The sequence below is a fragment of the Ovis aries genome, chromosome 11 (assembly GCF_016772045.2).
Source record: "Ovis aries strain OAR_USU_Benz2616 breed Rambouillet chromosome 11, ARS-UI_Ramb_v3.0, whole genome shotgun sequence".
In the NCBI taxonomy this organism is placed as follows: domain Eukaryota; kingdom Metazoa; phylum Chordata; class Mammalia; order Artiodactyla; family Bovidae; genus Ovis; species Ovis aries.
This window is the reverse complement of record NC_056064.1, coordinates 52,987,920-53,012,401: the sequence shown is the minus strand read 5'-3', so window position 1 is coordinate 53,012,401 and position 24,482 is coordinate 52,987,920. Positions and strand designations below refer to the sequence as shown.

The window sequence follows — 24,482 nt, the reverse complement described above, 5'->3', positions numbered from 1 at the left end:
CCGCACAGGGGAGACTGACTTGAAGACACTAGGGGCAGAGGAGTGTAGAAACGAGGCCACCTAACTGGGCTTCCTTCCTCTCCACTTCCAGTCCCAAGCTCCCAGGCTTTTCAGAGCTAACTGGCTAGAGAACAGTGGGTATCTGGCCACGCAAGGGGGTCCTGAGGCTCAGTTCAGTCCCCACAAAGAGGACCGGGGTAGGTCCCATCTGTGACCACGATGCAGTCCTCTGTCCCCTTGCCAGGAGGGTAGAGCCGCCCTGCTCCTGGGTCTGTGAGTCCATTTCCAGGAGCACAGTGGACCCTCAGCCTCCTGGGGCACAATGCCCACCAGGGCACGTGCAATTCCTGGGAGCCTGCATTGGGAGAACATTCTCAGCAGGAGCGATCAAACATACAGACTAGAGCCAGACCGTGAATGACTATAGAACTCGGATGACGCCCTGGGCTAGGACAGGACAAAACAGCCAGGACTTGGTCAGTGACTGCCAGCTTCCCTGGTTTTTGTCCCTGCTTTCAACTCAGGGCCAACCTGCAGAAAACAAATGTGTCCCATAACCAATCACAAAGGACATCCCGCTTCTAAGTAGCCCACTGCCAGCTCCCTGATGCTGACAGCCACCAATCGGGGCTCACGCAAAGCTCTGCCTTTGTTCTGCTGGCAGCTCTCCACTGCTCTGGCTGTCCCCCGTCTCGTTCCCTCCCTCCATCCACCTCTCTCCATCCATCCTTCCATCCCTCTGTCCATCTCTTTCCAAACACAGGTGATGGGGAGGCTCCGTGCCCCAGCCAGCTCTGAGGAAGTACCCCAGGCTCTTCTTGTTGGGACCGCCTTAGCTTACTGGAGCCCGGCCTGGGGCACAGGCACTGTCTTGGGTACTGGTCTCTGGCTGAGCCAGCAAAGTATCAGCTCTCTGAGGTCCTGGGTTGTTGGGGCTCTGGGGAAGCAGGGTTGCTCCCTCTACCCAGAACAGCTCCCCCAGCTTGCTGAAAGGGATGCGGGGTACTCCTGAGAGGCAGGATGGCAATGTGGGTGGAGGCCCAGACCTGTAGCCAAATGGCCAGTGGTTGCAGCATGAGCCCACCCTCAGCCTTGGCCAGCCAGCCCTTCAGGCCTCATTTGAAAATGGGGGACAATGAAAGTGCCCCCCTCATAGGGCACCTTTGTCTCACCTATTATTATCACCCGTCTCCATTTTACACGTCAAGTGGAACAATAAACTCGCACGTTCTCCTGGAATTTCTTTTCACCCTGGAAGCTAAAAAGCTCTCCAGGGTCCCTGGCTTCACGGCAGTTTTTAGGCAGCCTCGACACTCTATTTCTAGCCCTTTATGCACATTCTTAGATTTTGTTCTTTTCCTTCACAGTTGAACACCCAGTCCACTGGGGTGATGCCAATGAACATATTATTGTTGCTAAAAAAATTCTAATTGCAGCAAGACTAATGATTTCTCAGATTGTCTGCACTGTGCTAAGTCTATGGGACCCCAGCACCCTCCTTTGAAGCTGCCACCCACCGAGTTAAAATGAGCCCCAAACATTCCTCCCCACTCCTGTTCAGCATGAGGGGTGGTGTGTGTGTGTGTGTGTGTGTGTGTGAGTTGCTTAGTTGTGTCTGACTCTTTGCAACCCCATAGATGGCAGCCCACCAGGCCCCTCCATCCATGGGACTCTCCAGGCAAGAATCCTGGAGTGGGTTGCCATTTCATTCTCCAAAAGAACTATAGAAAGAAAGAAAGTGAAGTCGCTCAGTCGTGTCTGACTCCTTGTGACCCCATGGACTGCAGCCTACCAGGCTCCTCCATCCATGGAATCTTCCAGGCAAGAGTACTGGAGTGGGTGCCACTGCCTTCTCCGGAGAGATGTGTACCTGGCTTCCTTGTTTCCCTGTTTGACCTTGCCATGATACATGTGGAATCTTAGTTCCATGACCAGGGACCACATCCGCTGCAGTGGAAGTGCAGAGTCTTAACCACTGGGCCGCCAGGGAAGTCCTGGGGAGCCTGGCTTCTCAGCCTCAGTCTTTTGTTACCTTTTGCTCCTCCTCCTGCTCTCTCTGCTCCCATCTCCATTCAGAAATCCCTGGGGGCTCTTCCACGCGCTTCTGCTGCTGATTCAGAGATCCGAGGCCCCCAGGGTTGTCACACATGTCAACTCCGGGCTCTCAGTTCTCATCCTGTGTAATGAGATTACTGTTAAAACACAAGTGTATTAAGAGATAAGGCTCCCCAGGTGGCGCTAGTGGTAAAGAACCCACCTGCCGGTGCAAGAGACTTAAAAGGTACAGGAAGATCCCCTGGAGAAGGAAATGGCTACCCACTCCAATATTCTTAGGCTTCCTTGGTGGCTCAGCAGTAAAGAACCTGCCTGCCAATGCAGGAAACACAAGAAATACACATGTTTGATCCCTGGGTCTGGAAGATTCCCTGGGAGGAGGGCATGGGAACCCACTCCAGTATTCTTGCCTGGAGAATCCCATGGACAGAGGAGCCTGGTGGGCTACAATCCACATGGTTGCAAAGAGTTGGATACGACGAAGCAACTTACCACATAGCATGCGCATTAACAGGTAAGGACAACCATCCACACTTTTCTACAGATGGATTTACTTCACTATTTAGAACCCTGATATTCCCAGTCAAGGGCGGCGGGAGGTGGGAAGCCCAACCAACCCAGCACTCTCCTCCTCTCCTTGCCTCTAGCTCTCACCTCTAACATAGTTTAATGTACTTATTTGTGATGTTTCTTCATTGTCTCCCTCCATTTAAAGTTCCCTGAGATAAGGCAGTGCCCGACACATAGCACGTACTCGAGAAATATTCGCAGAAGGAAGTCGGGAGTTGCTCCGTGCCCAGTGACGCCTTGAGACTGCTTGTTCTGTGTGGTGGACACAGAAAACACGAACCAATGTCCAGACACTCTGAGAGCTCCTGGGCATCTAAATGCATGGTCATTTTTCCTGGTGGTTCATCTTTATTGTATTTTACAAAAGTATAAGTCACATAATGGATTGGAAATGAAAAACAAAGCAACTGGTCCTTTGCCACAGGTGGCTTGAGAAGCACCAGACTAGCAGACAAGAGGTCTGAAGGCCTGGGACACAAGCAAAGTGCACTTCTTAGGCACACATTTCAGTCAAGAGGAGTCCATAGCTGGTACACTGTGTGCAGAGTGCCCACAAAGGACGCCTGGGGCGAGCAGGGCCCGCTGTTAAATTCCCACTGGTCAACAGTCAGTTGGTGAAGTCAGCGGTGAAGTCTGTTATCTCGGTGGCATCAGAGAGTCTAGCAAATGCGAATTTCAAGGATTGGCTGGTATAAAGGGCTCATTCTGCATGGACAGAGAGTGCAAGGGTCAGATCTGGGTCTGTGTGGCCAGGCGACAGTCTCCAGCCATCCATTCAAACACTAACCTAGATGTTGCTGGGAAGGTAATTTTGCGGATGTGATAAAGGTCCGTCATCAACTGGCTTTACAAAAGGGAAATAGCCTGGATAATTGGGGTGGACCTCGCCCGACCAGTTGAAAGGCCCTAAAAGCAGATCTGAAAGAGTTTTATCTGTGGCCAGCAGCTTGAGCTAGTGCTCAGCAGTTCCAGTCTGCCCTTTCTATTAGCCAGCCTTGTGAATTCAGACTTGCCTAGCAAGCCAACCGCAATCACATAAGCCAGTCCCTTGTAATAAGCCCACACACACACACACACACACACACACACACACACACACACACACACACACACACACACACACATCCTGCTGCTCCCATTTCTCAGGTTAAATCTTGATCCAGAGTGTGTTAGCAACCAGTGCCAAGTTTTGGTGTGATGTGGTCAGAATACCAGAAAACCATGAAAACCTCAAACTCCCATTTACCCAAATGTAACAGTCAACAGAACTGCGTCGTGGAACGAGAAGCTATATATTCCATTTGCTCAATCCTTGGCAGCAAAGCATGGTTGTCTTTTGTACGGAGGACACAACTTCTGCAAGAGCACAGCTGCCGGCATCAGAGTAGAGCCCAGGCAAGACGATCCTGGTAGCACTGTCTGGACCTGTGTGTGGGCTGTAGACTCCACGTAGGAGGTAAGGCTGTTTCTCAGTATCTTAGTGAAAAGATATTCCAAGGAGGAAAGTGAGGCACACAGTGATGGGGTGCCCCTTCTGAGGACATGGAGCTGACATGGCAGGGACGGGGAGGCGTGTTCGGTGAGCTGAGTCCTCATTTATAAAATTGTCCAGCTGGGTGATCCCTGAAGGCCTCCTACCTCTGCACCCTGGGGTTCAGTCCACAGGACACTGGACTCAGCATCAGACAACAGCTGTCTGGTCAGGGCAGCGAGCTTTCATTTTGTGAGCTTCATTCCTGTTGTGACGCGTCCTACCCTGGAAATGCTGAACAGGCTCTGAGGACCTCTGAATTCTATATTGACTCAATGAAGCTTCAAGACTCACCTGAGGGCACAGCTCTTATTAGCACGGGCCTTCATACCCCTGGAGCGTTTTTCCACATTTACAGATGCTGTGAGTGACCCAATCTTTCCAGAACCAGCATTGGTGATGTTTTCCCAGTGCTGTGATTTAGCTCGTTTACACATGTATCCTGGGTCTGTCTCTCTAATGCCCAAACACTCCAACGGTCGACTAAGACCTCAGCACCTGACATTCTATCTTTGCCTGTGAAACATCGGGAAACACTTGCCCCGTGGGAAGGCTTGGGGAAAGCTGGTGATTGCTGGTGGGGCTTCTTTCACTTGGGAATCAGTGCACGTGGGCTTTGTAAATGGCTTTGGGAGAGCCAACCTGGGGCCCTCCTTGGACCCAAGACCCCCTGTGGCTGGTGGTCCATCTGCTCAGGGTGGGAAGGGTCTGAGGCTCTTCCCTTGCCCTGACCCTTTCCACCAGTTTCTGCCACTCTTCACTGATTTACAAAATACAGCCACTGCGCTCAAGACGGAGACAAATCACATCCTGTCGAGGAATGCAGAAATACACAAAGCCATCCGATTACTTTGACTGTGCCGATATCTGACATAAACCATGGAACGCAGAGGAAATCTCCAGCTTTCCAAAAGTGAGGAAGGAGGTGCGGGGAAGGAACCCCAGCCTGACCCGTGGGGAGCTGGCTGGGTCATTCCATCTGGAGGAAGCGGGAACTGACGGAAACCAGATGCCCTGGGGACCCCTTGGAAATCAAAACAGCGATAAAATGAGGGAGCAGAACTTTGCTTTGCAGACAGTGCTGGATTTTGTCTTGCAGGCTGGAAGACAGTTCCTGATTGATGTTTACGTCTGTGAGTCATTCTCAGGGTGTTTATGAGATTGAAGGGGAGAGAATAACAAAAACACAAGGCATGCTGGGCTTTTAGAATAAAAATGGACTTTCTTCTACCTGGAATGTGGTTATGCTTTAAGTTGAGCAATCAGGGAAAACCTTGAGTCAGGATCTGGAAATTTCATTTCTGCCCAGTCTGGTCTTTTCATATTTTGGGCTTTGGGGCTGGTTCCTCGGAGTCTCCCAAACCCTCCCCACTTCCTTGTGGAGCAAAGTGAGAATGAAGGAAAAACCTAAGTAGAAAACACTGATCAGGACTTCCCTGGTGGTCCAGTGGTTAAGACTCTGCCTTCCAATGCAGGGGGTGCAGGTTCAACCCCTGGTCAGGGAGATAAGATCCCACATGCCTTGAGGCCAAAATACCAAAACAGAAAACAGAAGCTATACTGTGACAAATTCAATAAAGACTTCAAAAAATCTAAACATACAGTTATCATATGGCCCAGGATTATAGTCTTGGACATTTATCCTGGAGGAAGAAAACTTATGTCCACATAAAAATTTGTATATAACTATTTATAGCAATTTTTATTCATAAAAGCCAAAAAGTAAAAACAAGTAAAATGTCTGACAGTAGAAATAGGATGGTTAAACAAAAGCTGGTGCATCCGTACCCTTGAATAGCGCTTGGCAAAAAAAAGAGTATTACTGACAACAACCTGGATAGATCTCAAGGGCATTATGCTGAGAAAAAAGGTTCATCTCCAAGGGTCACATACAGGATGATTTTATATCATTTTGTCAAAATGACAACATCACAGAGATGGAAAAGTGATCAGTGCTTGCTAGGGGTTATAGGCAGTGGGGAAGGTTATAGGCAGTGGGTGTGACTCTAAAGGATGTCGAGGAGATCTTGGTAGTGAGGGAATACTCCTGTGCCTTGATTGTGGTGGTTACATAACTCTACACATCTGATCAAATGAGAGGACTGTACCCGGTTTTATGAGTGTCCGTTTCCTGGTTTTGATACCGTATTATAATCATGTAAGATGCAACTGGAAAACTGGGTGACGTGTACCCAGGACCTCTCTGTACAGTTTCCTGTCATTTTATTTTTTAACATTTTAACATTTATATGGGATCTTTTTTAGATGTGGCATGGGACCTTTAATTGTGGCATGTGGGATCTTGTTCTCTGACTAGGGTTGAAACCTGGGCCCTGCATTAGGAGAGCTGACTCTTAGCCACTGGACCACCAGTGGAGTTCCCCTGTCAATTTATGAATATTTCAAATGAAGAAGCTGTTTGCTGCTTTTTTCTTTTTCTTTTTTTTAAATATACACTGGGAAGGATGATAGAAGTTGAAACATTCTATGGTTCTACTTTTTGAGAATAAATGAGGAAACACTGATTCCTTTTAGACTAAATATTCACAATGTAAGGCTAACGGAGAAGGCAATGGCACCCCACTCCAGCACTCTTGCCTGGAAGATCCCATGGACGGAGGAGCCTGGTGGGCTACAGTCCATGGGGTTGCTAAGAGTCGGACACGACTCAGCGACTTCCCTTTCACTTTTCATTTTCATGCTTTGGAGAAGGAAATGGCAACCCACTCCAGTGTTCTTGCCTGGAGAATCCCAGGGACGGGGGAGCCTGGTGGGCTGCCGTCTCTGGGGTCGCAGAGTCGGACACGACTGAAGTGACTTAGCAGCAGCAGCAGCAGCAGCAGGCTAACTAAAGAAAGAATACAGATCTATGTAATTTGCAAACTACTGGGGTAGGGATGGATTACCGAAAACTCAATCAAAAAGACCAGAAAAGAGGAAAATATACAAAATGTAAAATAAGACATTTCATAATATGGTAGATACAAACCCAGAACAGGAATTATGGACCAAATTTGCCAGTAAAATGACAAAGGTTATCAGATTGGACTAAAAAAAAAATTACTATCAAGTTTCATTTTAATTACAAGAGATTCTGTTTAATTACAGAAAGATCAGAACTAGATATGAGAAGCATACCCTACCAAGAAGAAGCTGGCTTATACTAGTGAGAGGTAATAACCAATTTCTTCTTTTGAAACATTCATAGATCGACAGGAAATGGTAACTTTTTTTGTTATAATTTAAATTATTTATTTATATTTGGTTGCACTGGATCTCTGTGCTGTGTGTGGGCTTTCTCTAGCTGCAGCGAGCAGGGGCTACTCTTCATTGGGGTGGGTGGGCTTCTCATTGCAGTGGCTTCTCTTGCTGTGGAGCACAGGCTCTAGGCACGTGGGTTTCAGCACGATGTTCCACGGTTCCCTGGATCTGGTCTGCTCACCGGAAGAGGAGGTGAGAGATCCTGGGAAGGTGTCAGCTTCAGCAGAGACCCCGAGTCCCACACCACATTGGGTTGGATAGGGTCCCCCGAAGATTCATGTCCACCTGGAATTGTGAGGGAGACTTTATTTGGGAAGTAACTAGTGAGATGAGATCCTCCTGGATGAGGGTAGGCCTTCATCCAATGAGAGAGTCCTTATGAGAAAGCAGAGGCGCATAGGGCAGAGGCCATGTGACAAAGAGGCCGTGACCACAGAGATGCAGCCGCCGACCAAGGATCACTGAAGCTCCTGGAGGCCTCAGAAGTGGGGAGAGGCAGGCAAGCTCCCCACCTTCATGCCTTTAACTCCCGTCTCGCACACCAGGGTCAGTCCTGGGCAACGAGATGGCCAGATGATTTCTCACCGTGGACCAGAAAGGAAAAAGAAAAGGCTTTGAGATCAGAGGCTGCCTGACCACACCCACCTCTCTCCTCTGTTTCTGGAGGAAAGACCTCATGGGGAGGAAAGCACGTTCAGATAAATACATTCTGCAAGGAGATGGTCCCGGCAGTAACTGAAGACACTGGACCACTCTGCTGTCCCTCCTGTGTTCCATCCTCATCCCAGCAGATCATCCCGTGAGACAAAGGACAGCGCAGTGCACTGTGTGTCGGGGGGTGGGGTGGAAAAGTGACCCCCCACCCCATAGCAACAAAGTCGTCTTCCCTGAAGTCTGAAGGGCTCAAGGTTCAGCAGAAGCACCCCCTTCCCCTGAAGGTAGCCAAGAAGCAGACCCGCAGGTACATAAGAGCTAGGGGAAGGAGGGCAGGCAGCGCCCACCTGTGCCCGTCATGTCAAGGTGGACGGGACAGGATTCCTCGAGTTCCTGTGGACCCGGGGAGGGCACTGACGTGGCTGGAGGGCCAGCCATGCCTCCCCAGGTATCACCCACTGGTGGGCTGGGAGGGCCCCTTCTCATAAGAATGAGAGCGGTGCTGAGCAGAGACTCTGTAGGATCCCCAACACTGGTTGGCTAGGGGAGGAGAGGACAGTGCCTGAAGACCCAGGGGTCACCATGAGACACGAGAGAAGTCTCCAAGAATCTGATGGGAACCCCGCCCCCGTAGCCCGCAGCCAGCCACAGGCATGCACCTCTCTGGGTGACACCTCGAGGCCCAGAGCCCTCGGCAGACTGCAGATGTGGGCTCCTGGGATGCAAAGGGGTCAGAGGGCTCCCGCATTCCCCTCCTAGCAGCTGCGCCTGGGCTTGGAGAGGAGCCTGGAGCAGATGGAGGTTGTGGACTCACCCTCGAATGGGCTCAGATATTTACCTGAAAGGGATGAAGCTTTAAACCAGATGCTGCTAGAGGAAAATGCCTGACGGAACTGTTCACTGGGTTAACGGGAGTTAAATTTAGTGTTCTTGTTGTCAAGCAGGAATGAGGGCCTGTCAGAGGAATGTCTGAGCAGAGACGAGGATAGAATCGCACGTCTGCACACCGTGGACTGAGAGCCGGCATCTTACGCCTGCTCTAAGACAGACATTGACATCCGCACGCTGAGCGCAGAACTTGAACATAAGGACAGCAACCGTCTCGGATAAAGAAAGGAGTTAATAAAGAAGCAAACACAAAGGACCAGATCTCCCCGAGCCCAAGGAAAACTCATCCTAGATCTGAAAATGAGACTGACAACTAGCAGTTTGAAAACATCAGCGAGACAAGCACGCGTCTGGCAAGATTAATCAAGAAAATGGAGAAACCGCGAATACATATCAGGGATGAGAGCGTCTTGTCTTGTGTCTTGTGCTTAGTCTCTCAGTCACGTCCGACTCTTTGCGACCCCATGAACTGTAGCCCCCCAGGCTTCCTCTGCCCATGGCGAGTCTCTAGGGAAGAATACTGGAGTGGGTTCCCATGCCCTTCTCCGTGGGATCTTCCCAACCAAGGAATCGAACCGCCGTCTCCTGCATTGCAGGTGGGTGCTTTAGCAGCTGAACTACCAGGGAAGCCCCTAATGAGGGTGTAGTTATTGCAAATAAGAAGGAAAGTTAGATGTGAAAGCTGTAGGTACCATTTCATGCCGATAACTTGAAATTTTAGAACAATGTTTTGAGAAATGTGGTCTGATCATGCTGGTTCATCTAGTAAGTTTTCAAAATGGACAAACATACATACTTGTAGTCTTAGACGTTTATCACCATCATCCCCATCACAACCTGTAACAAGGAGATTCTTACTGAGATTAAATACTTTAAGTATGGGTCACAGGCTGTGGAAGAGTTTTGGCGGCCTTGATCCTGGCTCTCTCCTGGAGTTAACTGAATGAGACACTTGATTTTGGAGCAAAGGCAGCAACTCGGTCGCCCACGGTAGCCAGGAGCCAAGCGGTCCACCCTCCACTCTGCTGCAAGAGAAGCACAGAAAACCAAACGGAAGGCATGGCCTCAGTGAGAAGGGGAGAGAAAACCATCTCTTTTCCATAAATCTAGTTTTCAGATTGCTCTGTCCAAACAAGCTACTCTTTCCCAGATGGTCCCTTCCCCTCCACCAGGGTCCACCTTCAATGTCACTTAACCACTTTCCTCCAACTTCCCCAGCTGAATTTCTACCTTCGTCTCCAAAGACTTAATTGGAGTGAAAATCAATTCACAAAGCTTCCCTGACCCACTGTCTCCCCAGATCTGACCTCCCTCCCCCGGGGGCCCCAGTATCCACACGATGCCTCCTGAAGAACCCTTTCCGGGGCTCCTGGGAAGGAGGGCCCCGCCCCTTCCCTTAGAGCAGAGCTTCTGTCTTGCTGGTTTTCAGTCCTTTGTCCTGCCTTCCTGCTTCCTAGGTGTCCAGATGTCCACCTGCTTCCTAGGGGTCCAGTTACACGGCACTCATCTCAAGCCATTTTGCATGTGTTCTAGAAAACGTGTTTGCCCATGGAACTAGAGAGAAGAATGGGCCACATTCGAGGCCCAATCCTGCAGGGCTCCCTAAAGAAAATATCTGTACAGAGTAAAGAAAAGCCGCTTTGTCGGTGTGGACTCTGAACAGGGTGATCTGCACTGAGTGGTGGGCAAGGCCTTGGGACACCTAACCCAGCCTCAGATTCGCTGCTAACTTGTGTGTGTGACCACAGGCCAATCACTGACTTGTGGGCTGAATCTCCTTTCTGTATTGAGATGTGAGGACCTTTGGGGCACACTAAATGCTAAAGGTCCTTTCAAATCCCCCCAGTTCTGTGTGGACTCTATCGATCAGTCAATCTCCTTATCTAGGAAGAGTAACCCAGCTGTGGGGAGGCATGTGGAACTCCAGGAATGCTGTGAGTGGTCATTTGAGGATGGCTCACCTGAGCCGGAGGGCATCTCAGGTGGCGCAGTGGCAAAGAATCCGTCTACCAATGCAGGAGACACAGGAGATGTGGGTTTGATCCCTGGGTAGGGGAGATCCCCTGGAGAAGGAAATGGCAACCCCCTCCAAAATTCTTGCCTGGAAAAATCCCATGGACAGAGGAGCCTGGCATGCTACAGTTCACGGGGTCACAAAGAGTCAGACACAACTTACCGACTGAGCACGCACACCTGGCTGCAAAGACAGCCCCTCCTCACCCCACACCCAGTTGCCCTGGTCACGGGAACAGGTCTGGCCAGGATATCTGGCTGTTGAGGAGCTGTCATCACTTTTTAAACATGATGTGATTTTCAACTGGTGGCCGGTCCTTCCAGGGCCCTGACTGTGATACAAGGAACCACAGGGGAATCCAGAACTTGAAGGTCAGGGCCACCTACCACAGGGCAGTTTTGCTGGGGAATCCAGCTCTGCTGCACGCATCCCATTCTTGCCTAAAGTTAATGACCATATTAGGTGGCAGGATTCAGGTTGTCCTGAATGCTTGTCCCCCATGTGGCTGTCCCTTTCTGAGCAAGCACCCAAGCTCAATCTGAACCACTGAAGAGCTTCTGTACCCACATGACCAGGTCCTGAGCACCCGCCCTGAGCCTCCTGTAGTGACAGACACCATGGGGGCTGCGACTGCTCATAAGCGGGAGGATTGCCTGTGACAGAGAACCTCCGGTTACCCTGCCATTGGGTAATGTGTTTTACAATCCTTGCCGGAGAATCCCATGGACAATGGAGCCTGGTAGGCTACAGTCCATGGGGTTGCAAGAGTCAGACATGGCTTAGCAACTAACACACACACACACATTTATAGACCCCACGGTCTACACGAGACAAGAGGCACAAATGGGGACTGTCCTGGGCAAACGGGATGTTTGGTCAAGCTGCCTGAAGGAAGCAAGCGCTAAAAGTTGGGGAGAAGAACAAGAGACCTTCGTGGGCTGAAGAGAGAAGGACATTTCCTGAAGGATTAAGGAGGTTGGAGCTGGATTCGAAGGACACTGGTGTTAGGACCAGGCAGAGTGCTGGGCCCTGGGCTGGAGGAGCAGGGACCCCCCAGCACCTTGGGCTTAAAGGTGGAGGGAGGGTTAGCAGGTCAGCAGGATGGGGAGAGCCACCCTCAGGAGCCACGGGCTGTGGTCAGGGGCTGTAGCCAGACTGAGGGTGGGAGGTGGAGGAATGGACATGCTGGCCAGCTCTCCTTCCTCCCATCTCCAGCCTGGCTCCCCGAGCACATTCACAATTCTGGGGTGCACACGGGGCAGTCTGCAGACAGTGGGTGGGGTGTCCAGGGCATCACCCCACATGTTTGCCCATTGCATTTTTTAGACTCAGAGACCATACTTATTCTCTTGCTGTGCTGCGCTTAGTCACTCAGTCGTGTCCCACTCTTTGCGACCCTATGACCATAGCCTGCCAGGCTCCTCTGTCCATGGGGATTCTCCAGGCAAGAATACTGGAGTGGGTTGCCACGCCCTCCTCCAGGGGATCTTCCCAACCCGGGGATCGAACGCAGGTCTCCCACATTGCAGGTGGATTCTTTACCAGATGAGCCACCAGGGAAGCCCATTCTCTTGCTATGTATGTGGAGTACAGTTTATGACCGCTGCTCTTCACTTCCAAACAAGAGCAGTTTGGCTTTCCACCGTTTCGAAACAACAAAATTGGTTTTTTGTTTGTTGTAATTGGCGGGGGGGTGGCTGTGCGGGGTCCCTGCTGCGGCACAGGGGCCCTGTTGCTGGGCACAGGCTTTCTCTCTAGTTGCAGCGAGTGGGGGCTACTCTTCGTTGTGGTGCGTGGGCTTCTCACTCTGGTGACTTCCCTTGTTACAAAGCACGGGCTCTAGGCACGCAGGCTCAGTAGTTGCAGTGGGTGGGCTTCGTTGCTCCAAGGTATATGGAATCCTCCCAGACCAGGGATCAAACCCAGGTCCCTTGCCTTGGCAGGTGGATTCTTAATCACTGGACCACCAGGGAAGTCCCCAGGATGGGATTTTTAAAGGAGGCTTTAAAAAAGTATGTTGCAGCCATAGCCACAGATTGGACATCAGGAGAAGAGCTGGATGAAGGGGTGGTGAGGGTATCGGATGCCTGGGAGCCTGTCTCGGTCCCTACTAAAAGTATCCATGGGGGCTGCAGTCCATGGGGTTGCAAAGAGTCGGACACGACTGAGCGACTTCACTTTCACTTTTCATTTTCATGCATTGGAGAAGGAAATGGCAACCAACTCCAGTGTTCTTGCCTGGAGAATTCCAGGGATGGGGGAGTCTGGTGGGCTGCCATCTATGGGGTCGCACAGAGTCAGACACAACTGAAGTGACTTAGCAGCAGCAGCAGCAACAGTATCCATAGTTGTGGGGACAACTTGAGCCACTGTCTTCTGTGTTCATCTCACAGGTGGGCACCTGGTGCGGAGGCAGGAGTCATCCACGAAGATCGTGAGCTGGCAGGTGCCAGAGATGGAGAAACTCAATGCTGTACCAGAGCCCCTCCCCTTGACATCCATCACCGCTGATGCCAGGGAGGCTAACTTGGGGTGGCACTGAGATGGGGTGCGTGAGGAAACAGATCCTGTCTTGCAGCTGAAACTGCTTCCTCTATGTCCCTTTTCCTGCCCGGAACACAGACCTGCTGCTGGGGGCTGCTCTGGCTGCTACAGCACCGTGATGGGGCAGCCACGAGGGTGACGGCTGCCATGCTGAACTGGCGGGGCGACTGAAACACCCCGGGCAGGCACCTGCCTGCAAGCTCCTCGTTGTATGAGAAAAAGACACCTTTGCTTGTCCAGGCCGCTGTTGGTTGGGCTTCTGCTACCTGCAGCTCAAAGCATTCCTGAGACAGTCCTCATGGTGGGTAATACAAATTCTGGCTTTTCTGATACACTTAATGAAAAGACCACAAATGACCAATTCAACGGCCTCATCAAAACAGGCATCATGCATAGCGTAACGTAGGTGAGTGGCTGGAGGGGAATGTCCTCTAAGGAAGCAGCAACTCTGCAGGGAAGAGACTCAGAGTGAGAATTCTGTAGCTCTCCACCCACACCTGCAGATCTGCAAACCATGAAAAGAGCACCAGGCTGGGGGAATCCTCCAGGCAGGGTCCTCAGAGTGGGGCCATGGACCAGCTTTAGGGAAGGGACGTCACTGGGATTGCATGAAAGTTATCAGTGCATGACCTGTGCAAATTCTGGGAAATTTATCCGTAGCTTTTAGCAAATATACAAAGAGCCTCAATCATTAAGGACTGCAGTTACCTTCAGATGATCCAAGCAAATCAGCCTGTGCCAGAACCTGGTCTTTTCTACCAGGTATTACATCAGGATGTATATCAGTGTCAGGAAAACTTCTAAGGAAGTTAACCCTTAAAAGGACAAACATTGTTTTTTTTCTTCTGCTTCTGTTTTTTAATGATGGCATCCTCCTGAGTTCACAGCCCTTGTGAGATTCAGAAATGCTTGACAGGTGAAGCCTGGAGCAGGTGAGTCTTCTGCTGGGACTCTTTCGCCGTCAGTCTAGGAGGAGGGTTCATGAGAAATAGCATATTTGCATCATCTCCAAGTGTCTCCTCCCTGGTTTCCTATCAGCTGCAAGGAGAATAAAGAAACAGCGATTATGCCGTGGAGGAATTGAGCATACCTGAACCAGGCGGTCAACCGCCTCACCACCAGTAAGGGGTGTGGCCTTGGTGCCTCCTGATGGGGTGCCTTTTGCAGGTACGGCACCCCCATACAAGTTGCTGCCAAAAATGCATAACCCCCATCTGCTCCTGAGGAAATGTGACATAAACCCCAAATAAGGAGCAATCTATTATTTTCTAAAAGGCCGGGATGAGGGGTTATTCTTAAAAAAAAAACAAAATCCATGTTGGGACTTCCCTGGTGGTCCAGCGTGTAAGATTCCGAGTTTCCACTGTAGGGAACCAGGCTGGATCCCTGGTCAGGGGAACTAGATCCCGCATGCCACAGTGAAGACCCAGTGCAGGCAAAAGAAATAAGTATTTTAAAAAAGAGATTTTAAAATGTCCATGTCATAGCAGATGAAGAAAAGCCATAGAAAGTCCAGATTAAAGGAGGCTAAAGAAACAGGACAACTGAACGCAATGCCTGATTGTGGACTGGATCCTAGACCGGAGGGAAAATGCTATAAAAGACGTTACTTTGGGTCAACTGACAAATCTGAATTCAAACAGTCAATCAGACAAAAGTGTTGCATCCATGTTAAATTTACTGATGCTGGTAACTATACAGTGGTTTTACGGTTATGTAAGTGGACATTCCTATTCCTAGCAATTATGCACAGAAAGGTTTAGAGCTAAAGGGCTGGGTGTTTGCAAGTAACCTTTCTAATGGTAGAGAGAGAGCACACAAAAATAGCAAACGGGTGAAATATTAGCAGCTAAGTTTGGGCGTACAGGTGTTCTTTATAGTAAAAATTTTTGGCAATTTTTCTGTACTTTTGAAATTCTTTCAAAAAAGAGAACAATCTAAAAGGCAGAGCCTTTCCCTGTGTGGGTTGGGGAGGTGATGTGGGGGAGACAGGACTGTGGAGAGGCAGTTGGTGTCCATGTCAGGCAGAGGGGTGGGGAGGAAAGAAGAGGGCGGCTGAGAATTAGTGATGGAATCAAACGAAGAAGGAAAACAGGCCATCAGGAATCATTCCACTAATCTGCATCAGGGATTCTCTCATCCTTATGACCCTGGTGCCTCCCTCCTTCTTATTTAAAAGTCTTACATCTTGGAATCCTGAGCCATTTGGCTGATAAACAAGCCTCAGTGTTCTCAAGTGGAGGGAAGTGGACCCTCCCAGTTTCCATTATTGACGTGGACCAAGATGTAGCCAGAAAGCCCGGGAGCCACTTGTGGGGCAGACAACCAGGCAATGCCACCAAATAGGCGGGTCCATTCTAAGTTTGAACAAAGGCCAGGCTGCTGCTGCTGTTCACTAGCTCTGCCCAAGGAAATGCCCACCAGACGCCCGATGAACAGGTGGGAGAAAGTGGGATTTGAGCAGGAGGACCTGTTCCTGTCCCCAAGGGCCTGTCAACAGCTCCCTTTGTTCCCAGGTGGCCACCTGCCACTGATCAGCATTTCCCCACCATGTCAGAAGGAAGTTGTACACAATGCAGACTGATGGTAATCTTTTTTTTCTCTTCTAGCTCTAAAGAGCATCTTAGCTTTCAGCCGCCTCAGTGAAACGGAGTTGAGTCATAGAGATGAGGAGAGATGCCCAGACAGCTGGGTAGAGCGAGGACAGGGCTGAGAATGGAATCACCAGGGGCTGGAGGGCTGATGTCAGTTAGAAGGAGGACACACAGGGGCATCTCCAGGAAACACAAGAACATGGTCCTGCCAGAGGTCAGGGGTCAGAGCCCCCGAGAAGGTCCCTTGTCTGGAGGCCTGCTCCCTGCCCGCACCACCTGCCTCCAGCAGCTCTTCCAAGACTCTCAGAATGACGTGTGTGTGTGCTCAGTTGCCAAGTCATTTCCGACTCTGACTCTTACGACCCCATGGACTATAGCCTGCCAGGCTCCTCCTGGGATTTTCCAGGCAAGAATACTGGAGTAGGTTGATTTCCCTCTCCAGAGGATCTTCCCAACCCAGGGACTGAGCCCACATCTCCTGCATCTCCTGCATAGGCAGGCGGGTTCTTTAACATTGGGAAGCCCCTCGGAAGGACACCATCGCTCAAAATTCTGCCCCAAGAGCCACTGATCAGTTGTGATAAGTCAACTATACCCACTCTCTGGCAAGTCGTTCTAATTGATTTTTAAAGGATTTTTCCCTAGATGGCTACTTGGATCAGGTAACTGGACACAGCTGGCTCGGAAGAGAAGTGGCAGCTCGCATTTATGCTCTGGGCAGCAAGTCTTCGCATTTCTCTGGCCTTGTGACCCCATCTGTGCTTTTCAAACTAGAAACAAATATTTTTAATGCTTCTGAGAAAGGATAAATGTCTGAGGATAGCCAAGAACATCTCAAAACCAAGGAATAATAAGGGAGGTTTGACTCACCAACTATTAATAGCCTCCTTAGAAACAACTGTAATGAAAAGAGTACTCTTGGCACATGAAAAGCCATTCCAAAAATATATGGGAATTTAACACATGATAAAAGTGGTATCTCAATGGGAAAATGATAATTTAATTGATAGATTGTGTTGGCATTATCAAATACTTCTCTGGAATAAAATAAACATATATCCTTTCCTCATAACATAAACAAAAATGAACCTTTGATGGATTAAAAATCCAAAGGTCAAAAAAAAATAAATTTCAAATTAAATATTAGAAGAAAATTGAAAGTGAAGTCGCTCAGTCGGGTCCGACTCTTTGCCACCCCGGGGACTGTATCCCACCACGCTCCTCCGTCCGTGGGATTCTCCAGGCAAGAATACTGGAGTGGGTTGCCATTTCCTTCTCCAGGGGATCTTCCTGACCCAGGAACCAAACCCAGGTCTCCCGCATAGCAGGCAGACGCTTTAACCTCTGAGCCACCAGGATGGCAACCTCTTTAAGACAAGAAACTCAAAACCATACAGAAAAAAAGACATATTTGACTCTATAAAATTAAAATTTTGGAAAATATAACACAAAGTCAAAAGGCAAGTATTAGATTTATTAGATTAGATTATTAATATTAGATTATGCTTATAATATACAAGTAAGTATAATACCACTTAATATCACAAAACACCTACTAATTGATTTTTAAAGACAACCCTAGGGACTTCCCTGGTGGTCTAGTGGTTAAGAATCTGCCTTGCAATGCAGGGGACACAGGTTTGATCCCTGGTTGGGGAACTAAGATTCCACATGTCGAGGAGCAACTAATCCCACGTGTCACAACTACTGAGCTTGCATCACAACTAGAGAATCTGTGAGCTGCAACAAAAGATCTCGTATGATAAAACTAAGACCCAATGCAGCAAATCACTAAGTATGTAAATTTTTTTTTTTTTTTTAAGACAACCCTAAAGAAAGATAGTCACAAGGCATGGAACTGGCAATGCACAGAGGGGAAAATTCAAACGGATACAGCAAAAGAATGTACGTTGGCATGTGAAAATCACATAAGGAGTCAGGGAAATATAAATCAAAACTCCCCCGAGTTGTCATTTCTCACTTTTCCCCAGCTCTTTATATTGCAAATATTGATATTTCCCCCCAGGCTATAGTTTGTGAAGTCTGATTTATTCTTTTTAAAAAACGTATGGTTAGTGTTTCTTGCACTAAGAAATATTGAGATGGGACAATTATGCAATGTTGCTCAGCCTGACATGTGCGTGTCTCCCCTTCTTCATGAGCCCAAACTAACTCAGCATCCAGAATGCACTTAGTCAACAGTCCCAGCCAGGCAGCTGAAGGAGGAACCTAAAACAATGAGCTCTTTGTGGCCATAATGCTCAGGGAGGCAGCTTCCTCAAGTAAGTTAACTAAAGATGGTCTTCTGGGGAAAAGCTGGGGGAACCTTGCATTTTTTGTTCTAGCTCTCACCATTTTTAAACAGGCCTTTAGAATTTTCTCTGCATTTTGGATTCTATATCAGACTATGGTTTGAATGACAGTTTCTGCATCTGCCATAATCAACCCATTCACTCAAATAACACCCTTCACCCTTTTGTGGGCTGCACCCCACCGGCCAGCAAGCTTCGTAGCTGCCCGGCCTCGAGACTGAAGAAAGAGACCAGAGACAACACAGAGACATCAATGGTTCACTGGACAGAGGATCTTAGACAGGGGTCCTGGAGTGATACCCCACCAGGTGCGGCAGACCCCAGGCAGGACACGGCAGCAGTCTTTGTTGCTCAGGAGAGGAGGCTACCGTTTATTCGAGGAATTGACATCTGGTGGGCTCAGAGTTACCAGGGACTGTTGAAATCCTACAGTGGAGAGGGCTGAATGGTCATGTGAGGGAAGTCAGGAATTAGTCAAGCAGGGAATATGGAGAACAAGAGAAAGAGACATCTTCAGTGGTCTGACCATACTCCCATTCTTTCAGTGGGTTTTCCCCAACACTCCCACTTAGACTTTTGACTCAATCTGTGTAGGAAGAGATAGGATCAAAGTAACGATACCCTTTTGCATATTAGTGCAAAACATCCTACTTTGCAAACACATAAGAGAATGAGTCACACAGCCTGGAGAGCACTAGACCACAGTGCTTACCTGAGTCCAGGATTGACTTGAGGGAGTCCTGATCGCCAGAACGGTATGCAGATCCCACCTTTACTGTGTGCTGCCTGGAGGGCCCTGGTGATTACCTCACCATGGGCCCTGCCTATGCAAACATCCACCTCCAAGGAGGGTCCTGGTCCTGAGCTGACTTAACCAAAGAAATAATATGTTTATGACAATAGTAGGAAGTCAGTAGATAATCATCATGATTTCTTACATGAAATGCCAGACAACTGAAGGGCACTGCATAGCAGAGTGATATCCACATGATGTTTAACCAGTCAGTATTCAGGGATGACGATGATGGGAATGGAGGAGTGAGAGCTGACGTAACTGGGGGGTAAGCTGCCGTACTCTCGTTCTGTTTACCCTGGGCACAAAGGTGACGCAACAGTACCTGGACACACCAATTGTTTAAGGACAAAAGCAGCAGCTGTCTAATCCAGGGGTAAGGAGGGGAGCGTAGTGGACAAGTAGCACCCATCAGGTGGACAGAAACGGGTCAAGGGTCAGAAGAGAGGGGTGAAACCCTAGAAACAGGCTCCTTCTTTCTCCTGCCTGTGCTGCTTCCCCTCTTATATCTTCAGGTCGCCTCCATCCTTACAAATCTGGACTACTTTGAAAAGAGTCAGAACAACCATCCTGACAAACTATTAATGCACCTGAATCACGTTTGCTTGGGTTACAGAAAACAAATTCAGATAAACTATTCACACAATTCTGTCTGCTTCCACTGCAGGGACATGGGTTCCATCTCTACTCAGGGAACTTACTAAGATCCTGATTTTTTTTTTTTTTTTGATGCAGCCAAAAAAAAAAAAAAGTTTAAAAGCAAGGCCAAGACTGGGAGAAAATATTTGCAGCACATATATCCAATTAAGGACTTGTATCCAGATTCTGTAAAGAATGTTTACAACCCATTAACAAGAAGACAACCTGAATTTTTTTTTTTTAATGGGCAAATGACTTGAGTAGACAGTTTGGCAAAGAAGAAATACAGCGAACAAGCCAATGAAAAAATGCTCAATATCATGTCGCTAGGAAAATGCAAACTAAAACCACTATGAGATATCCCCACTGCTGCTGCTGCTGCTGCTGCTGCTAAGTCACTTCAGTCGTGTCCGACCCTGTGTGACCCCAGAGACGGCAGCCCACCAGGCTCCTCTGCCCCTGGGATTCTCCAGACAAGAGTGATGGAGTGGGTCGCTATTTCCTTCTCCAATGCATGAAAGTGAAAAGTGAAAGTGAAGTCAGTGAGTCGTGTCCAACTCTCAGCGACCCCATGGACTGCAGCCCACCAGGCTCCACCGCCCCTGGGATTCTCCAGGCAAGAACACTGGAGTGGGCTGCCATTGCCTTCTCTTGATATCCCCACTAAAACTGGTGAAACCAGAGACTGACAGTACCAAATATCAGCAGGGACGCAGAGCGGCAGGGACTCGGGGTGCTGCTGCCGAGAATGTGAGGGACAGCTTATTTGAAGATGTTTGGTGGTTCCCTCAAAGATGCCCTCGCTCTACAACCTAGCAACCCTGTTCCTGGGTACTTACCAAGAGATTTAAATGGAAGCGCTTGTCCACACCAAGACTTGTCCATGCAGGTTCGTGACAGATTGCTCAGAACAGAGAAAAACTGGTGGATGGATTGAGAGTGAAATGCCTCCCAGCATCTAATGATTCACACAGCAAAGTGGAGTCAGCACAAAGGGCAACGGGCCAGGAGGTAACCCAACGGGGAGACCTCAGGGAGGGCGATGCAGCCATGAGTGCTGGGTGGCAAAGGACTGCTCTCAGCCTTCTTGTTGTGGGATCTCTCAGCCTTCTTGTTGTGGGATCTCTCAATAAGCCTGCCCGGAAGAGGGCAGCTGTGACTGGGCACTTTCCAGCCTGGCCTGGGCTGGGCTGGGGCACCAGGATGTGGGCAGAGGGCTTCTCTTCTGCTGGGCTTGGACCTCAGTCCCTGTCCCTGCACCTTGGGGCAGGGCTTTCTCGTGGTTCCGCCCCTCCCAGGAGTAGGATATCTCCTCGTGTGCCTCCTCACAGGCAGAGGGCCTCTGCTCCTCCAGCCTCACCACCCTCCAGCCTGTCTCCACCTGTGTTTTCTGCTGCTCCCTCGGTGACTGCAGGCTTTTGCTCTGTAAGGAGAACTTTGAGGGCTTCGAGGAAGTTTTCTCGGCTGCCTGCCCTGCCCCCACCCCGTGAGCACGGCGTGGTCCCTGCGGAGGACCCCATGGGTCTCAGCACCCACGACTCTCGCCCTCAGCTGGCCTGCTTCGTGCCTGCTGCACTTTAGAAGTCTCAGCTCACCTCCTGCCCAGCTCTGCCCCGTGACCCACTCTTCTGCCTTCCTTGGAGGCCTGTCTTAGATTTCAGGCAGCTCCTTGATGGGCTTGGAATGGTTTTGTAGATCTGTCTAGACTTCTCCTGTTAGGATGAGGGTGTGACTCTTTCCAGCTTTCTGTGTCCTAAATGAAAGCCAGAATATCTAGCTTATTGATTTAAAAAAATTGGAAGGTTGGGGGAGTGACAAAATGTGAATAGTTGGAAATACTGGGTAGTAGGAATATGGGCTTTTGGTATTATTCCTTGTGCTTCTTTGTGTTTGTAAAATTTCAGGGACTTCCCTGGTGTTTCGGTGGTTAGGCCTCTGTGCAGTGGAAGCACAGAGGCCTGACCATCCTGATCAGGGAGCTAAGATACTGCAAGCTACACAGTGAGGCTGCAAAATTTAAAAATAAATAAAAATTAAAGTAAAATTTCAACAATAAATAGAAACAATGTTTATATTAATTTATATTTAAATATACATTTATAATAAATATATCTATGTTGTTAAAATATTTATAGTAATTTTATAATATTTATAAATACATTGGGGGCTTCCCAAGCAGTGCTAGAGGTTAAAGAATCTGCCTGCCAATGCAACCTACACCAGTATTCTTGCCTGGAGAAGTCCATGGACAGAGGAGCCTGGAGGGCTATAGTTTATAGGGTCACACAGTCAGACATGACTGAAGTGACTTAGCACGCACGCATAAATATCTATTTATAAATAAACAGTAAACATCTATAAATAAGTACATATGATGTCAATTCAGAGGCAAACTGGACAGAGCTGTGGGTGACCTGGGGACCCACCTCTTTTGGTTGGCATTTGAAGTTGGGGGCGCAGCCTCGTGGGACTGTGTCCTTCACCCGTGGGATCTGATGCTGCCTCTGGGTACGTAGTGTCGGAACTGAGTTATGCTGGAGAGCATCCAGCTGGTGTCATGGAGGGCTGATTGGCTGGGGACAACCCCCACACATCTGGTGACAGGTTAAGGAGAGACTCACAGTAGGTGGAAGTGGCATCTTCCTAATACACCCCCGTATTTTCTCTCTGCGGACATTTCCAGACCCAACCTTTGAAAGGTAAAGGTTAAGCTACAGACAAGGCTATAAGCAGTAATTGCTTGGAAAGTTTACCGAGGCCAATTACACAAGACACATACCAACCAAAGTCAGTGTTTGCATGTAGCCACATCCTCTTTGCCCGGAACCTGTACTCACCTAGGAACAGGCCAAGAGCTGAGTGTATTTGAGGTTTGGGCTCTGCTCCTTGGGAACTGACTACCTCCAAGAACTATTTGGTGACTTGAACTATCTCCTTGCTTCCTTATATTTCAATCCAGAGACCAAGTCAAGGAAAAAGTCACCTGGTCCCCAGGGCACACCACCCAAACTTCTGTTTCAATAGGCTCCCCAGACCCGGGGTCCATCCTTTGCACGCCTGAACTTCAGTGGGGTCTCCCCCGTGTGGTGGGCACCTGGAGGAAGGCAGATGCCCCCGGTTTAACATCCGGCGTATGCCACCCCCACGGGGGCCCTTCTGTCCCTACTCCCGCAGCCTCCAAGGGAGTCCCCCAGCACTGCTGAGCAGGCCTGCAACCTCATCCTCCAGTAAGTGCAGAAGGTGGCACCCGAAGTCTGGGGAAAGGGTGCCCAGTAAGATGTCAGCGTCATCCACAGGCAGCCACTTCCCAGGTGTGAGTGGATCTGGTGCCAAACTGGTCAACCTTGCCACACGTGCCCGGGAAGAGCCAATGCCATCCGGGCAGGCTGAGCATGAGAGTGTAAAACAGATGAAAGGATGTGAGGTCCCGCTCTTCCCCTGCACATCTGCTAAGATTCGCTTCAGCAAATTCTCCCCCAGAGTGGGGGGTTTCTTCCCAGGTTTCTCTGTGCCGTATGTGCGAGCCAGGGTTCTCCAGAGGAACAGAAGCAACAGACCCCAGAGCTTGCTTCCTCTCTCTCAAGTGGGTGAAGACACAGCAAGAAGGCAAGACAGCCTCACCAGGAACTGCCACCTTGCCTTTGGACTTAGAGCCTTCCGAACTGGGAGGAAGAAATTTCTGTTGTTTCGACCACCGGGTCCGGGATATTTTTGTTGCAGTAGTCCAAGCATGTGTGTGTGTTGTTGCTTCAGTCATGTCTGATTCTTTGCGACCCTATGGACTGTAGCCCGCCATAGGATTCTCCAGGCAAGAATACTAGAGTGGGTTGCCATGCCCTCCTCCAGGGGATCTTCCTGACCCGAGGATCTAACCCACATCATTTTATGTCTCCTGCATTGGCAGGTGGGTTCTCCACCACTGGCACCACCTGGGAAGCCTGTAGCCTAAGCAGGCTAAGATAAATAGGCCTATTTAAAGATTATCTCTTCTCTGAATAGGTATGGAGCACACAGGGAGCAGACGCAGTGAAGAAGCAAATATTAAGCAAGGCCTCCTCCCTTTCCAATCCACCTGGTGCCTCTGAGTTCTGAGGACAAAGGTTCAGACTGGGGCCGTGGAGGGACTCAGCCCCCGGAGACTCCACCCACTTCTCATCTGGGGCTTCCTGTGTACTTTTCTAGGGCAGACCATCCCTAGAATGTATCAGCTTCAAAGAAGGGCCCAAGGCCCACAGGTAGTAAGAACCACTTCTCTGTAGGCTCTGGGTGATACAGATACAAAAACTTTTCCCAGATGTGACCTTTCTCTGTGAAGAAATAACAGTTTCTCTTGTGGAAGGGGCTGATGCATGAAGTTCGGCGTTCTCAACAGGGGGTAGTATCTTCACCCCGATTCAGAAAACAGAGATGCAGCTTTGATTCCTAGAAGATGCTCAGGGAGCCTTCAGACAGGGGCACTTGATGCCTGCAGGAGAGACTGGCTGAAAATGTGACACTCTTGGAACCCTCGTTGGCTGCACCTGAGCAAACATCCCCCATCGTGGTGTCAGGTCCACGTGGCTGCTGAAAGGAGGGTCTATCTACCCCACCCGCCTCGATACAGGGTGATCTCTTTAGAGGGACCACA

At 49.4% G+C, this 24,482-nt stretch overlaps 2 long non-coding RNA genes across 2 annotated transcripts; one reads left to right on the top strand and one right to left on the bottom strand.

Annotated features, from left to right (window-relative positions):
- Positions 1-3,843: 3,843 nt before the first annotated feature.
- LOC132657440 (uncharacterized) lies at positions 3,844-17,265 on the top strand. Its single transcript, XR_009595630.1, has 2 exons — positions 3,844-4,081; positions 13,367-17,265. It is a non-coding gene; the product is annotated as an uncharacterized LOC132657440 (long non-coding RNA).
- Positions 14,149-22,888, bottom strand: LOC132657441 (uncharacterized). Its single transcript, XR_009595631.1, has 2 exons — positions 19,136-22,888; positions 14,149-14,555 (listed from the first exon to the last, which is right to left on the bottom strand). It is a non-coding gene; the product is annotated as an uncharacterized LOC132657441 (long non-coding RNA).
- Positions 22,889-24,482: the final 1,594 nt, after the last annotated feature.